Source organism: Pinus tabuliformis, chromosome 9, assembly GCF_031772625.1.
Source record: "Pinus tabuliformis cultivar Carrire ecotype Pingquan chromosome 9, CPIR1, whole genome shotgun sequence".
Lineage (NCBI taxonomy): Eukaryota > Viridiplantae > Streptophyta > Pinopsida > Pinales > Pinaceae > Pinus > Pinus tabuliformis.
In genome coordinates, this window is record NC_142307.1 from 1801458500 (window position 1) to 1801475931 (window position 17432).

The following is a 17432-nucleotide window of genomic DNA, read 5'->3' on the forward strand; positions in this document are numbered from 1 at the left end:
GATAGCTAGACACAAATATATTTCCAATGAGCTATCATGAGCTCAATTTAGAGTTGAGGAAGGCATTAAAACGTTGACAGAAACAACACTCTTCCTTGAGGCAGCCTCACTGGGCACATTTTGACCAGTCTTGGGAGATTTGATTTTTGGTTGCGAAAATGAACTCCAAATTGAAAAATTCGGGTTCGGCTGGAAAGTATACTCAAATACCTTTCCAACGAGCTATTCTGCGCCCAATTGGGACACCGGGAAGTCCTCTAACAGTCACCTGGAAAAGAGAGCGATGCACAGAGGGAGCGCGGCACACTGGGAGAGATTTTTGAGTGTAAATTTACACTGGCACGACGCACATGGAAGGCACGGCGCATATAGCCAGGAAAGCATAAAAATTATAAATTCACTTAAAAATCTCCTAAATTCACATTGATACAAGTTTCAACAGGTGATGTTCAGGCAAATATTCCACCAAGGGGATGGAATTCATATGACTCGTTTTCATGGATTACCTCCGAAGAAAAGTGTGTACAGAATGCCCAGATTGCTTCCCAAAAGCTGCTACAACATGGTTATGAAAAAATGGAAGAAGGATCATCTCAAAATTCTTTAGGATTTGATATCTTAGATTAATGGGGAAGGCCAATCCTAGATCCCACAAGATGGCTATCTTCAAAAGGAGGCAAAGGGTTCAAGGAGGTTGCAGATAATGTGCATAAGATGGGTCTCAAGTTTGGCATTTATGTCAAGCGTGGAATTAGTACTCAAAGCAGTTAATGCTAATACTCCAATCATGGGATCCCAGGGTGTCCCTTATGAAGAAGGTGGGAAGATTTGGCATGCTAAAGACATTGGTCTAATCAATCAAACTTGCTATTGGATGCCTGCATGTTCATGAATGTTCAAACTAACCTAGGAGCTGGGAGGGCTTTCCTCAGATCGTTATATACACAATATTTTGAATGGGGAGTTGATTTTGATCTTAAAAGAGCTTGAGCATCCTATGTTGTACTCTATCTCACCTGGAAGTGATGCTACACCACAAATGGCCATGCAAATAAACTCTTTTGTCAATATGTATCGAATAACAAATGATGATTGGGATAACTAGAGCGATGTAGAGTTCCACTTTGATGCGTCAAGAGATTTTGCTAAATCTAATTTGATAGGAGAAAATGGTTTAAGGGGGGAGTCTTGGCCAGATTTAGACATGCTTCCACCTGGATGGTTAACTAACCTTGGTGTAAAAGAAGGTCCACATCGCTTTAGCAACCTTAATTTGGATGAACAAATAACTCAGTTGACTCTATGGGGGATGGCAAAGTCTACACTCGCGAGGAGGATACCCACAGTGATTCACCAATAGAGGTACATGAACCCAGGAGGCCTCATAGAGCTGGCAAAACATCTGTGAAGACCAACAGGTTGCCCAAAGAAGCCTAAATGAAAGGACACATATTCAGCAGGAGATAGAGGCTGATTGAGAGGTTTGGCTCGAGAGGATCCACATCCACTTAGAGAATCTGTTGGAGAAAGCAAACAAGGATAGGGACATGCTCAGGCACATGAAAAATCACTATTGGGCATGGAACAAGGTTTGCAAGGCACGAATAAGGAATTTGAAGGCAAACCTAAGGAAGGCATCAAAAGGGAAAAAGAGGCAAAAGAGAAAGATTGGCTTCGAAAGTTGAATGCACTTCATTCTCCTTCTTCAGCATATTAGTGATTTCTTTCAGGATTTTTGCGTAATTGGACACAAAACGTCTCAGGAAGTTAATCTTTCCCAGAAACTTTTGAATATCCTTTTTACTCCTGGGAAATGGTATTTTCTGCACATCTTGTACTCTCGCTGGATCTATCTTTACTCCTTCTCTGGAAACAATGTGTCCCAATAGTTTTCCTTCTTCCAGAGCAAAAATGGATTTCTTGGGGTTTAAGGAAAGTCCAAATCTTCTACATTTATCAAAATCTCTTTTCAGATGATCCAAATTTTCTTCTTTAGACTTTGAGAAAACAGTAATATCATCCAAATATATCACTACAAACTTATCTCCAACAAAAGAAATGTCCATAGCCCTTTGAAACATAGCACTTGCATTCATCAATCCGAAAGGTATTCTGGCATACATAAATGTTCCCCAGGGAGTTGTGAATGTTATTTTCTTCTGATCCTCCTTATCCACAGCCACCTGGTTATAACCAGAAAATCCATCTAGCATTGACATTATAAAAGATCCTGTTACTTTTTGTAGCACATGATCCATTTTAAGCAAAAGATAATTATCTTTCAAAGAATCCCTATTGAGATTTCTGAAGTCAACACACAACCTTATTTCTCCATTTTTCTTTCTCATGGGTACTAGGTTATCCACCCAATCAGAGTACCTGAGTAGGACTATGATTTTGGCATCAAGCAATTTCTTAACCTCCTTTTCAATTGATGGCAGAAGTAGAAGATTTATCTACCTAAGCTTCTATTTGTAGGGTTTAACCCCCTCCTTCAAAGGAACCTTATGCTAAATAATATTTACATCATAGGTTTTGAGATTTCATAGGACCATGGAAAGACATCAACATAATTCTTGAAAAGTTCAATATGTCTTTCTTAAAAATTAGGTGAAACTCCAACATATAATTTGACTAAACTGGGATTCTCTTGAGTTCCAATGTTGTGATCCTGAATATGTTCATCCTGTGAGATTTTCCCTAAGTCCACAGCCACATCATTGGAATTAAAAATCCTTTCAAGACGAACAAGTCCTTTTGGCAGAATATTATCTTTCAATTGAAAGATCTTCTGATTTTCTATTGAATCTTTTAAACCAATGGCTCCTGCAATTTTTGTTGTCTCTTCTTTGTCCTGATATATTTCTGTGCCCTAGAACTCTTCAACCATATTCAAAAACTCCTTAATCTGCTGGTCTTCTTCAAAAACTTGCCAGTTCTTAACATTATCAGGAATAGAAGATCTGTCTCATTTCTACCTCATATCTTAATCTTGGATTCATAGGAGGCTTGAAAGTGCTAGTAGCCACAGCCAATGTGTTCGCCATTCTATTTTCATCTCTTGGAATGAATTGAATGTTAAAAGCTTCAAATAATTTTTCAAACAAATCCCATACCTCATTTATGTATGCTCGAAGTTGTTGATGCCTCGAAAATCGCTTCAATAACAATGGGGGATTACCACCCGGTCTGGACCTTAAAGCAGCTCCTTTTCCATTTGGTGTGGTGGCTCCGACTGGTTTAACTAGGTCCAGTTACCTTCTCCCTATAGCTATTGGTTTATGATGTATCTTTCACTACCAATAGTTAGGGATATCAGATCACTTCTTCTTGCTGATCAAGCAAGAGAATGACCCTTAAGCTGATTTGGGTTCAGCCAAGCCACAACTAAAGTTTTGCCTCTTTGAGGAGAGGACTTAAAAGTTTGTAGAAATTACTTTAAATGCAAGCTTATTCTATAATGCAAGCAAAATAAACTAATCTAAATCCTATCTTAATTACGTAGATATAGATCTAACCCAACTAAGAGCAAGATAATTAAAGTATTGGGATTTAAATATGTCTTGTTTATAATGAATATCAAGTTAATGAAGTAGTTCAATTAACTGATATTATGGTTACCAAAACACATCCTATTGAGACCTCTTAACTGAAATAATAAACCAACAACATTCAGGAAGTAGTTCACAAAAATGATATTAATTATCAAATCAGTAAATCCAATAATTGAATAATGATATGTGGAAATAGTTCACAACACATTACCATTCAATAAATCAGTTTTATAAAACAGATTTTTGAGTAAGTAGTTACTCAAAAATGAGAAATTAATCCATAAAAACAAAGATACATAATAACAAGATTGAGACAAATTACCCATATTGACAATAGTGCACAAACATGAATAAAATGACACATTCCTGTTACCATAAAAATAAAACTGATATTTGAAACAGTAGTATTAGAAATAACAATTTATTTCATCCATCTCTCTGTCCCTAGTCTCCAACAGCTCTTTACATTGCTTGAACTTCCACTTTCAAAGCTAAAGCCACAATAGTGTAAACTTTTCCCTTCATGTATAATTCAAGATACAAAGGGAAAATCCTCAATAATCCCCAGATCTGAGATTTTCTCTCCTCTCTCCTACAACTCTAAATTCCTATTACAGTAGTGCTTTTAGAAGTGTAGAATTGCAAAGGAGAGCAGCCTCTTGTTCCATTCTGCAATCTGTTATTTATAATATTTACAAAGGAATTCTTGAGAGGAAAGTCTGTTGAAGGTAAATCTGTCAAATCCAATTTTATTTGCTCAAAAATTTTAATCTTCAATTTCTGGAGCATTCTTATTGACCGAGATCCTTTTCTCCATATTTCTTCCACTGTTTTCCTGCAAAAATAAATCAAAATAAATTAAAATGCAACCATAAAATCAAAATGTCATTGTTGGCATCTAAAACAAATCCAATCAAATACAATTAAATAAATAATTGAAAATAAAATGTAAGCTTTCTATTGATGTCTAGGATGGTTTGATTGGCCAAGGATATTATTGATGGGCGAATCTGCAATTTAGAAGAGACTTGGGCAAATGAAAATGAAGAAAATATTTCAGAAAATTGATTTTGTTTTCAAAATTCGGAGCTTGATCTTCTGCTTGATTTTTGACCCAATAAATAATTAAATCTATTAGTGAAACCTCCTCAAAAATGTTCTCCTTGATTTTATCTTTCCAATGAGCCGTTCTGGGCCTCATTTGGCCAAGTATAACTCAATCTATGAGCCTCAAAAGTTGATGAGTCAAATCTAGCATAAATCTGGAAATTTTGTTGCTGTACTAAAAATATTGTAATTAAAAACCAATCCTAAATTAGTCTCTAATTAATTCTAATTTAATTGCTAATTATAAACTAAACTAATTATTAATAAACTATTTATTAATTAATATCTAACTAACTATTATAATTAACTAATGTAATTAACAATTTAATCTAATTTGTTGGAAATAATACTGAGAGGGGGGGGGGGTGAATCAGTATTATCAGAATTTTTTTTTCATTTTATGCTCAGAAACATATACGCTACTTCAGTTAGGTGAAACAACGTGTACACGCTACTGTGTCTAAAGAAACCAGCGTATAACAAGAAAACTTATGATACAGTAGCTTATCTTCAGTAAATGCATTAGGACATTATTAACCATGATAGTAAAACAGGTGCAGTTTAACAAAACATATCATCACACAGAAAACACACACATGAACACCATGATATAAGGTGGAAACCCAATGTGGGTGAAAACCACCTGCTGCAAGTCATCTTTATCTTTCTTTAATATGAAACTTCAGTTTACAATCTTTTGTACTAGTGCAGCCTTATACCAGTACACAGGCTACAACCTGCTGAAGGCTTCAACCTTCTCTCGTTCTCCAAACTTCCTTGGAAGGGAGCTCCAACCCCCTTTGCTCTTGTACTAGCTAAGATACTAGTACGTAGGTGCTGGCCTACAATGTTCTTTCCTTCAGGTACCACTTTTCATACATTTTCAGACTGGATATTCCTGAAGCACAACATTACAATCTGAATACCACAATTCATTCAACTTTCACAACAGATCATTGAAGCACAAAATAACCACTGAACCACTGAAACCCTGTCAACACCAGTCACCAGAACACAGAGAAGACTACAAAACTCTGCAATAGCAGTCAGACCCAACTGCAACCAAAAAATCAAACTTCAAAGATATACACTACTTCAATGAGAGAAACCCGCGTATACACGCGCTTTTACCAAAGACAACCTGCGTACAGATCTAAAATTAAATTCTCTCAACTTGCAGCTGTACCAGACATCAGTTAGACCCAGAACATAACATTGCGTCAGTATGCAGATCTAGAAATACACATAATCAACCATATCATAATAGTGCATTTCAAACCATTAGATCCCGATCTGTCCTTAGATCTAGTCTTCCATCAACCGGTGTGATCTCTCCTTAGCTTAGATCAAGCAACCCAGAACCTGCATACTGGATCTAATACTTCATCAGATATTCAAGACTTTTCAGATACTTTTGCCTAATGATCTTCTTCTCCTTATATAGCCTTAGGCCTTGCTCAATACCACAGGCCAAAACCATAGAAATCCAATACCATCAACTTCAAAACTAGGGATCAACACGTCCGTCGAGACACCATGGTCCAAAACCATAGGCACAACTTCCAAGGAATAACCGCCACGGACCATAGATAAGTTTTCCACATACATGCTCTTTTACTAAAGCCAACCTGCGTGTACACGCGACTTGGTATATAGCGAACCTGCGTATACGTGACTTAGTATATAGTGAACCTGCTTGTATACGCGACTTGGTATATAGTGAATCAGCATGTATATATTTTTTCTTCATACTTGTAGTTTGATCATCAATTCCTTGTTGCTATCCTTCTGCACTATGATTTGTCATCAGTGTGATTTGCCATCAAGGCCAACACTTGTCTCATAATGCCAACAATCTCCCCCTTTGGACTTGATGGAAACCCCAAGATCCTTAGAATCATTCTCCCCCTTTGTCATCAAGGGCAAAGGGCTGTGCTCCCCCTGTGAATGTGCTGATATCTCTGCTCTGCTGTGCTGAACATGCTCCCCGTGACTGTAGGCAAGATCTGCAAAAGATGTTCTTCAAAAAGAACCACTTATACACCCTAAAGGACCTTCCTATCACCAAAAGACTCAATACATACATCCATACTCCCAACCAAGAGGGGATACATCTGAAAATAACAACCAATTACATTACATCATTCATCCCAGGCATAGTGGGGAAACCAACATAGGCCGTTACATGACCTTGACACCATAAAATAGATATCACAAAAGAGATACATGACATAGAGACGAAAGATCTAGATCAAGACTTATGAAAGTCATCAATAGCATCTGATAATCATCTTTTAGATCAGCAACCAAGATTTCCTTCTGTGCTCCTTCTCCTAAAACCAAAAACAGTTGTGAACTAGAACCAAAAACATCTAAATGCCAACAATGCTTTATTAGATTTTAAGCTGCTCCCCCTGAAACTGTGCCTGCTGCACCCCTTGAGACTGTGTCTGAAGGATTCTGGCATACCCATCTCAGACCTTCTCCAACCAGAGTCTTCCCCAGCTATTCAGAACTCCATATACATGACTTCACCTGCATAAGACAGTGTATGCACACGGATATCCTTTATACAACACGCGTACACCATATACGTGACTTTCCCCGCATAAAAAAACGTATGTACGCGGATATTCTTTATACAACACGCGTACGCCAACTTTTCTTTAGAACAGACAAACTTTAACAGCAAGATGAAGCATCAACTACTCCAGCTTTTGTCTGAGATATTCAAAAGTTTCCCTGGGCAGTGGTTTTGTGAGAATATCAACAACTTGCTCCTTAGAAGGAACATACTCCAACTTGACCTTCTGCTCAAGCACTTGTTCCCGGAGGAAGTGGTACTTGATTGGTATGTGTTTGGTCTTTGAATGCATGACTGGATTCTTTGAAATGCTGATTGCACTTGTATTATCACATAAGATAGAGACTGGTGGAGTGCAAGTGATTTGAAAATCTTGCAGGGTCTGCATCATCCAAAGAAGTTGTGTGCAACAAGATGCCGCAACCACATATTCTGCTTCAGCTGTAGATAAGGCAATCAAACTCTGTTTCTTGCTGAACCAAGATACTAATATGGAACCCATGAAGAATGCACCACCACTTGTGCTTTTCCTGTCATCCACACTTCCGGCCCAATCTGCATCTGTGTAAGCATGAAGAGTGAGATCTGTATCTCTAGGATACCATAGGCCATAGTTTTGAGTCCCTTGAAGATACTTGAATATTCTTTTGACTGCCTGAAGATGAGTTTCATTTGGGTTGGCTTGAAATCTTCCAACAATTCCTACTGCATGCATAATGTCTGGTCGGGTACCTGTCAAATAAAGAAAACTCCCAATCATGGATCTATAAGTTGGTTGATGAACTGCTGCTGATTCATCATTTGTACTGAGGCTGCATCCTGTAACCATGGGGGTACATACTGGCTTTGAATCTTCCATGCCATACTTCTTCAAGATCTGCTTGAGGTACTTGGTTTGAGACAAGAAAATACCTCCTTCATTTTGTTGGATTTGCAATCCAAGAAAGTATGTCAATTCTCCAAGTAATGAAATTTCAAATTCTTTCTGCATAACCAAGGCAAAGTTTTGACTCATAGCCTCTTCATTGCTGCCAAAGATAATATCATCTACATACACAACAAGTATTAGCAATTTTTTATTTTCAACTTTCATATCGAGATTGCTATCTGCTGATCCTTTTGAAAAGCCTTGTTGGTGAAGATATTTGTCCAACCGATAGTACCAAGCCCTTGGAGCTTGTTTGAGACCATAGAGAGCCTTTTTCAATCTGCATACAAGGTTTGGATCATTCCCAAGAATGAAACCATCTGGCTGCTCAATGTATACTTCTTCTTCTAAGTCTCCATTCAGAAAGGCTGATTTCACGTCCATTTGAAATACCTTGAAGTTTTGAAAACTGGAGAGAGCAAGGAACATTCGGATGGCCTCAAGTCTTGCAACAGGAGCAAAAGTTTCTTCAAAATCTATTCCTTCTTGCTGTGCATACCCTTTACAAACAAGTCTGGCCTTGTTTCTAATTACTTCTCCATTTTCATTCAATTTATTTTTGAAGACCCATTTTGTCCCTATGACATTCTTATCTTTTGGTCTAGGAACCAATTCCCAAGTGTTGTTCTTTTCGATCTGCTCAAGCTCTTCATCCATTGCTTTGACCCAACATTCATCTTTGCATGCCTCTTTCACATTTTGTGGTTCAGTGGAAGAGAGTAATGCCAAATAGCTTGAAGCTTCTGCAATTGTTCTTCTTGTTTGTACTCCTGCTTCTTTCTGTCCCACAATCTGAGATTCTGGATGATTCTTCTGGACATATCTGGATGGAGTCTTCTCTTCTATTCTTGTCTGCTCCTCTGGTTCTTCTTGAGGTTCTTCTTCTTCTTGAGGTTCTTCTTCATCATTCTATCTTTGAGGGTAGCCTTCATCTTCTTCGATGTCTTCATGATGAACTTGCCTAGGAATGTATCCCTTCTCATCAACCACAACATCAATGTTGTCAACAATTCTGCCAAGTCTTTTATTGTAGCACTTGTATGCTTTGCTATGTGGAGAATAACCAAGAAGAATGCCTTCGTCTACTCTTGGTTCAAGTTTTCCAAGTTGCTCATCAGTATTCTTAATATAACATTTGCTCCCAAAGATTTTGAAGTGCTTCACCGACGGAGTCTTACCACACCAGAGCTCATGAGGAGTCTGAGTGCTGTTTACTCGGACATTTGTTTTGTTGAGAATAATAACCGCAGCATGTGTAGCTTCACCCCAGAAAGTTGTGGGAGTACCTGATTCATCAAGCATAGCACGAGCCATTTGTTGGATTGTTCTGTTCATTCTTTCCACAACTCCATTTTACTGCGGAGTTCTAGCTGTAGAGAATTCTCTTCTTATCCCATGTTCTTCACAGAAATCGAAAAATTCATTTGAGGTAAACTCCCCACCTCTGTCAGATCTGAGGCACTTAATCTTGTGTCCTGATTCATTTTCAGCCAAGGCTTTGAAGGATTTGAATTTTTCGAATGCTTCATCTTTGTGCTTCATAAGTCCTAACCAGACAAACCTAGAGAAATCGTCAATGAATAATATCAAATATTCTTCTCCTCGAGGTGTTCTTTTTCTGAATGGACCACATGTATCTGTATGCACTAGCTCAAGAGGCATGCTAGCTGATCCTTCCTTCTCCGGAAAATTAGTTCTGGTTTGCTTTCCAAACTGACATGATTTGCATATGGTGTTGTCTGGAATTTTGATATCTGGAAGATCACGAACTGCCTGATATTTGCGTGATTTCCTTATTTGTGGAAAGCTTAGATGCCCCAACCTCCGATGCCATAGCCAGTGTTCATCATTCTTGCTCAAATAACATTGTTGTTGTCTTTCTTCAAATATGTATAGATTATTTGGAGTCCTTCTTCCTTTGATCACTGTTTCACCTGTATCAAGATCACGAACACAACATCCATTTGATCTAAATATTACCTCTGTTCCTTGATCGCACATCTGACTGACACTCAGAAGATTATGCTTCAATCCATCAACATACAGAACATTTCTAGCTTTAACCTTCTCTTTCAACGGAGCAACGCCCTTTCCTTTTATGGCTGCAGAGATATCGTTTCCAAAAGAAACTTTCTTTCCCTTTTCTAATGCGGTATATGATTCAAGTTTTTCTTTGTCCCCTGTCATATGCTTCGAACATCCGCTGTCAATGTACCATAGACTTTCTTGACCTTCTGCATAAAAGGCTATCCCACATCTTTCTGGTTGCAGTTCCTTTATTCTCCATGTTCTGACATTTGAGGTTTGTTCCTTCTGAGTTGTCTTCCAGAACCTGCTCCTGCATTCAGAGTCTTCATGACCAAAGTTATTACAAATAGAGCATTCAACTTCATTTTCAAGAACCGAAAAGTTGTTATAAGTCCTTTTCATGGTTCCAGTCATACTTCTTTGCTTTTGAGCTTCTCTAGTCATGATTGTCTTGTAGGCAACACATTGAGCTGCTTTGTGACCGAAGTTATGGCAAGAAAAGCATTGGCCATTAAAGAAATTTCTTCGATAATCAGATCTATCATCCAACCGATTGTAGCTTCTATTGACATCCATTCTTGGGGCAAATTGGGAAGATTTTACCTGTGGCTGATTGTAGCTTATGTTTGTCCTTAAGGCCGCTTGTCCCCGAACTTCTTGATAGTCTTTATTTGTTCTTGAGGTAAACTGTCCCTGATTCACCTGATGACTTTTATTTGGTCTTTGTTCGCTCCTCCTTGCTGCATCAAGATAACTTTTAGAGGTAGAAGCTTGAGATGTTTCTCCATTATATCCCAGACCTGTCTTGATCAGAGGAGAACACTGCACATTGATAATCTCATCCAAGGTTTCAGATCCTTTAACAAATTTAAGATTAATTGCTTTTGTTTTCTCAATCTCCTTTCTAAGACAAACAATCTTACATTCCAATTTTTCAAGATGTTTTTCCTTTTCTTCCAGTTGACATTGTAGAGAATCAATAATAGCACTTTTCTCTTCTAAGCAAACTTTGAGATCATTCATTTCTTCATAAAAGCCTTCTACATCTATAGCATCCATGTAATCATCATCTTCAAAATCCATTAGAAGTTTATATCTATAACCTTGTTCATCTTCGTCACTATTTGAAAGACCATCACTACCTTCATGAGTGTAATAGCTTTTCTTCTTTTCATTTTGTTTCTTGTTCCATTTAACAGGTTCCTTTCCCTTGTCATTCTTATCTTTGTGAGGAAATTTGGCAGCATAATGACCTACTCTTCCACAAGCAAAGCATTTAAAAGGTAACTTACCTCTGAACCTTCCAGAACCCCTTTGAAGATTTCTGACAAAATTTGATTCTTCTTCTTCATCTTCTGGCATGTGACTTGCTTCATAATAATCTTCTTTGCCCGAAGCCTTGAAAGCAGCTTCTCTTCTGTCTGATGGACCTCCTTTTCTCATTTCATAAGCAGTTAGAATTCCGTGAAGCTGAGACATAGTAAGAATTCGTAGATTTTCCTTTTCTTCTATTGCAGACACTTTAGATTCAAATTTGGGGGACAATGATCTTAGAACCTTTTCAACCACAATAGCCTCTTTTATTTCTTCACCCAAGTTTTTCATGAAATTAACAATATCATCTACCCTAAGGAAATAGTTAGCCACACTTTCATCATTATACATTCTGAGAGTCTCGTACTTAATCCTGAGAGTTTGAAGTTTAGCACGCTTTACCTGTTCGTCTCCTTCATAGCTCGTGACAATTTTGTCCCATATTTCTTTTGCGGATTTATAGTGCATTACCTTCATGAATTCCGATTGGGATATAAATCCTAGAAGGGTACTGACTGCTTTTGCATTTGTTTCATACTTCTTTTTCTTGGCTGCATCTGTAGGAGTAGCTGAAGGAAAAGCGTAGCCTATCTCTACAATGTCCCAAACTTCTATACGAAGAGATTGAAGATAGGCAGTAACTCTTACCTTCCAATAATTGAAGTTTGTCCCATCAAAAACCGGTGGCCTAATTGATGCTTCTCTCTCGTAGTTGCTCATGATGAACGATCTACCTTCAAGTGATCAAGCTTCTCTGAAGGACCTGCTCTGATACCAATTGTTGGAAATAATACTGAGAGGGGGGGGGTGAATCAGTATTATCAGAAAAACTTTTTCATTTTATGCTCAGAAACATATACGCTACTTCAGTTAGGTGAAACAGCCTGTACACGCTACTGTGTCTAAAGAAACCAGCGTATAACAAGAAAACTTATGATTCAGTAGCTTATCTTCAGTAAATGCATCAAGACATTATTAACCATGATAGTAAAACAGGTGCAGTTTAACAGAACAGATCATCACACAGAAAACACACACATGAACACCATGATATAAGGTGGAAACCCAATGTGGGTGAAAACCACCTGCTGCAAGTCGTCTCTATCTTTCTTTAATATGAAACTTCAGTTTACAATCTTTTGTACTGGTGCAGCCTTATACCAGTACGCAGGCTACAACCTGCTGAAGGCTTCAACCTTCTCTCGTTCTCCAAACTTCCTTGGAAGGGAGCTCCAACCCCCTTTGCTCTTGTACTAGCTAAGATACTAGTACGTAGGTGCTGGCCTACAATCTTCTTTCCTTTAGGTACCACTTTTCATACATTTTCAGACAGGATATTCCTGAAGCACAGCATTACAATCTGAAGACCACAATTCATTCAACTTTCACAACAGATCATTGAAGCACAAAATAACCAATACTAGCATCATCAATCTTTGAATCACTGAACCACTAAAACCATGTCAACACCAGTCACCAGAACACAAAGCAGACTACAGAACTCTGCAATAGCAGTCAGACCCAACTGCAACCAAAAAATCAAACTTCAAAGATATACGCTACTTCAATGAGAGAAACCCGCGTATACACGCGCTTTTACCAAAGACAACCTGCGTACAGATCTAAAATTAAATTCTCTCAACTTGCAGCTGTACCAGACATCAGTTAGACCCAGAACATAACATTGCGTCAGTATGCAGATCTAGAAATACGCATAATCAACCATATCATAATAGTGCATTTCAAACCATTAGATCCCGATCTGTCCTTAGATCTAGTCTTCCATCAACCGGTGTGATCTCTCCCTAGCTTAGATCAGGCAACCCAGAACCTGCATACTGGATCTAATACTTCATCAGATATTCAAGACTTTTCAGATACTTTTGCCTAATGATCTTCTTCTCCTTATATAGCCTTAGGCCTTGCTCAATACCACAGGCCAAAACCATAGAAATCCAATACCATCAACTTCAAAATTAGGGATCAACACGTCCGTCGAGACACCATGGTCCAAAACCATAGGCACAACTTCCAAGGAATAACCACCACGGACCATAGATAAGTTTTCCACATACACGCTCTTTTACTGAAGCCAACCTGCATGTACACACGACTTGGTATATAGCGAACCTGCGTATACGCGACTTGGTATATAGTGAACCTGCTTGTATACACGACTTGGTATATAGTGAACCAACGTGTATATGTTTTTTCTTCATACTTGTAGTCTGATCATCAATTCCTTGCTGCTATCCTTCTGCACTATGATTTGTCATCAGTGTGATTCGCCATCAAGGCCAACACTTGTCTCATAATGCCAACATAATTAATTAATATAATTAATTATTTATAAACTAATTAATACTAATCTAAATAATATTTAAATTTAAATTTAATTTAATGAATTAAATTTTATATTTAAATTAATTAATATAAATTTAATTATTTAAATTAATAAATATTAAAACTAATATAAAAATAAAATAAACTACCCTACTTCACTCATACGTATGAGTGAGTTTCTTGAAACTCAAAACCAAAACAAAGTTAAAGTTATGAAAGATATGGTTAGTGCCTTATGCCCCTTCGCATTGGCAAATTGGGAGGTGTCGGGAGGATTGTTAACTTGCTATGTTGGAAAGCTCTGATGCGATATTCCTCGTGTGATTAAAGCTTATAATGAGGGTTGGTTAATGCGATATGTCCCTTTGCATCAGTAAGTCGGGGGAATGAATATTATCGGGGTTTCAAAAAATGTGTCAAGTGAAAAACCCCCGATGCGATGCATGCACATTTTTATGATTGGGATCGGGAAATTTGAGTCTATCAGGGTTTTTTGAAATATGTCACTTGAAAACTCCCGATGCGATGAAAGCCACCGATAAGACTAAAAATATTTTTTTATTATATTGATGTTTATGTATTGAATTTTATTTTAATTAAATTAATTATTAATTAAATTAAAATTTAACATTAAATATCAACTTTATTTTGGTTTTATTTTATGAATTTTAGTTTCTAAAGTATAGCCACTTGTAAAATAAATAAAAATAATAAAAATAATCTACAACCACTTGGATATTATGGGTTTTTTAAGATTAGTAATTGATTTGGAAATTGGAGTAAGTTTATTAAATCCCGATGTTTAATAATTTGGCTGCTTAAGTAAAAAATCGAAAAAAGTTAGTAAAAATTCACTAGGAGTTAATATTTAAAATGAATTCATTATTGAGCTAATTTATTTACAAAATGAAATATTGTACATTTTATGCATTTTTAACCCAAGCTAGATAAATGATGAGACTTCAAAGGAGTGTCATTTATGAACCAGTTGACCAAATGAGGCGAAACAAACATCAATGGGAAGATTATAAAAAATTGATTTTAACAAAGCAATCAAAACAAGAATCCAAAGAAAATGAAAAATTAACAAACGCGTAGGGAAATCAACTAAATAAAAATCCAAAAAGGTGTTTAGCCAAAATTTTATAGAAAGGGTCACCATTATTTGAGTTGAGCAAGTCAATAATGGGGGGGTTGTGTTTCACCACAACAATGGCGACACACGGGAGAAGAACCAGTTATCTCTCTTTGATATGAATGAGATTTTCCTAAAATTAAATTAAAAATAATTAAAGAAGAGAGAATTATGCTTGAAATGCTTGACTAAGTTTATTAATCTGAATAAAAGCCAGAATCATCTAAATGTAATTTTTCTTAAAATTTCTCATAAATTAAAATATTTCAAAACTCTATATCAGTCCTTAATTAGTTGTAGAGATAAAGCAGGGGCCACTTTACAGCTTAGCTTTTAAAATATACTCATTTGTCATGGGTAGAGCCACTGCTGCCAGCAAACATCTATAGTCTCGACAGGGTTACCTTTCAATCATCAATGATTCAGAATCCCATCTCTTTAAAAACTATTTACCTATATATATATATATATATATATATATATATATATATATATATATATATATATATATCTTAAAAGCCATTGTCCTGGTTTGGTGGCCAGATAGTTGACAATGTCATTCACTGGTTATTATTGGACTAAACAAGTTGGCTCGTGATGAGACCCCTTGTCTTATAATTGTTGGAAATCATAAGTCATTACCTTGGTTTGTTTAGCAGTGTTGGTAATGTCAGCCTATTTTTCCCCTATGATCATGGTAAGCAGGCTCATGATGGCACCTCTTATCTTTTAAGTTTAAATATATTTCTGGATCACACTCTAGAAAAATAAGACTTTCTGGGACAGAGAGAATCATTGACTCCTTAAGAGTTAAGAATGACAATTTCAGAGTTAAAGGTGCTTTGCGGTAAAGTGTCTTTACTTGGTTAAAAATAACTTTTCTTGACTGATAATAGAACTTTGAAAGATCCTAATAAAATTTTGAACTCTCAAAATGATTACAATTTCGATGAAAAAAGAAATTTTCCAGATTTTATGATACTTTGCCAACTTCTCTTGAATGGTAATCTCTTCCTTAAATATGTCTACCTTTATAATAAGAAAATCAAACTTTTTAAAGAAAAATCTAATAGGTGACTATTAACAATTTTTCTCCATGTATGCTGGCCATAATTAGGTAACAAGAAGGTCTTCCATATGAATCACGACAAAGTCACCAAAATCAAAATTGAAAACTAAAGGAAAATAATTCTTAAGCCAAAGTGAAAAAGAAATCAGCAAACAAAAATAAAAATGAAGAAATTTTAAAGTGAAAAGGAAAATCCAAGTTTCGAAAGATAAACTCAAATAAGAATGTTTATACCAATGTCTCAACAATATGAAGAAAAAGAAAATAATCGTGTAATCGATCATTCTCATGTCAAGATTTGGGAAAATCATACCTTGCAGGGTTGTTAGTGTTTTAGGCTTTTTGGATAGTAGCGACGATAAAACTCAGCCATAATGAAAACTTTCTATCTGATATCAATCTTCTTGTTTCAAAGCATCATCTTAATCATTTTCTAATAAAAGGAATGCTTAAAGAAACAAACTAAAGGTTTAGAAACTTCCTGATGTCACTGTTTTGACGAAGATTATCGCTGCTTCTTCGAAAATATGATTTGGTAGAGGATTGGAAGCTTTTAAATGGAGAACCGCAAAAGAGATTTATATGTCAGAAAAACAAAACTGAAACTAAAGTGATGAAATGGAAATTAATGGAAGTGGGTACATGAATCTTACCATTGGATAATTGCTTTTGATCTTACCTGAAAAGTATCAGTTTCTCCAAGCTAGCTGACTTCTTATTTTAATTAACAATTAAAAACATGAAGAAGTCAAACTAACCAAAATCTTGTAACGAAAAATCATTATTTATTTTATTTACACTAAAGCAAGCAATAAAATGTAAAAAGGGAATTCTTTATGTTCAAGGGAATCGAAATTAAAACAAATGCATCAGAAATGACAATGAGAATTTGCAGTAATAACGGTTTCTAAAAATATTATAAGTTTCATATAAACTCCATGATTTGATAAATTGTCCAGAATCAAGACCAAATCCAAGATAATAAAATTTAAATATGAAGATAGAAATGTCTTGAATTTCTTATTAAATTATGGAATTGTATATTTAAAACTGAAATATATAAGAAATCAAAATGATTTAAATATATTGCAAATTGGTCATTAACTGCTTTTTTACCATAATGGTTACCCAAACTTGCTTTTGAAATAACACATCGCCGTATCGGATGATTCGCATCACATGTTTCTCCATCATGCTTCAATTTTAATTTGTAAGACTTCACCTTTGTTGCTATGCCATATATTGATTAAATCTTAATGGCTTAGAAGCATGCATTGGAAACTATCGTATCAGAGATTGCAATGGCAAATTGCCAATTAAGAACATGCGATGATAACATGTGCAATGAAATGAAGCGATCGCATTATTGA

At 36.2% G+C, this 17432-nt stretch overlaps 1 pseudogene; it reads left to right on the top strand.

Moving 5' to 3' along the window:
• LOC149155963 (putative alpha-galactosidase B) overlaps nucleotides 1–1360 on the top strand; it is a 66449-nt pseudogene extending 65089 nt beyond the window's left edge.
• Nucleotides 1361–17432: the final 16072 nt, after the last annotated feature.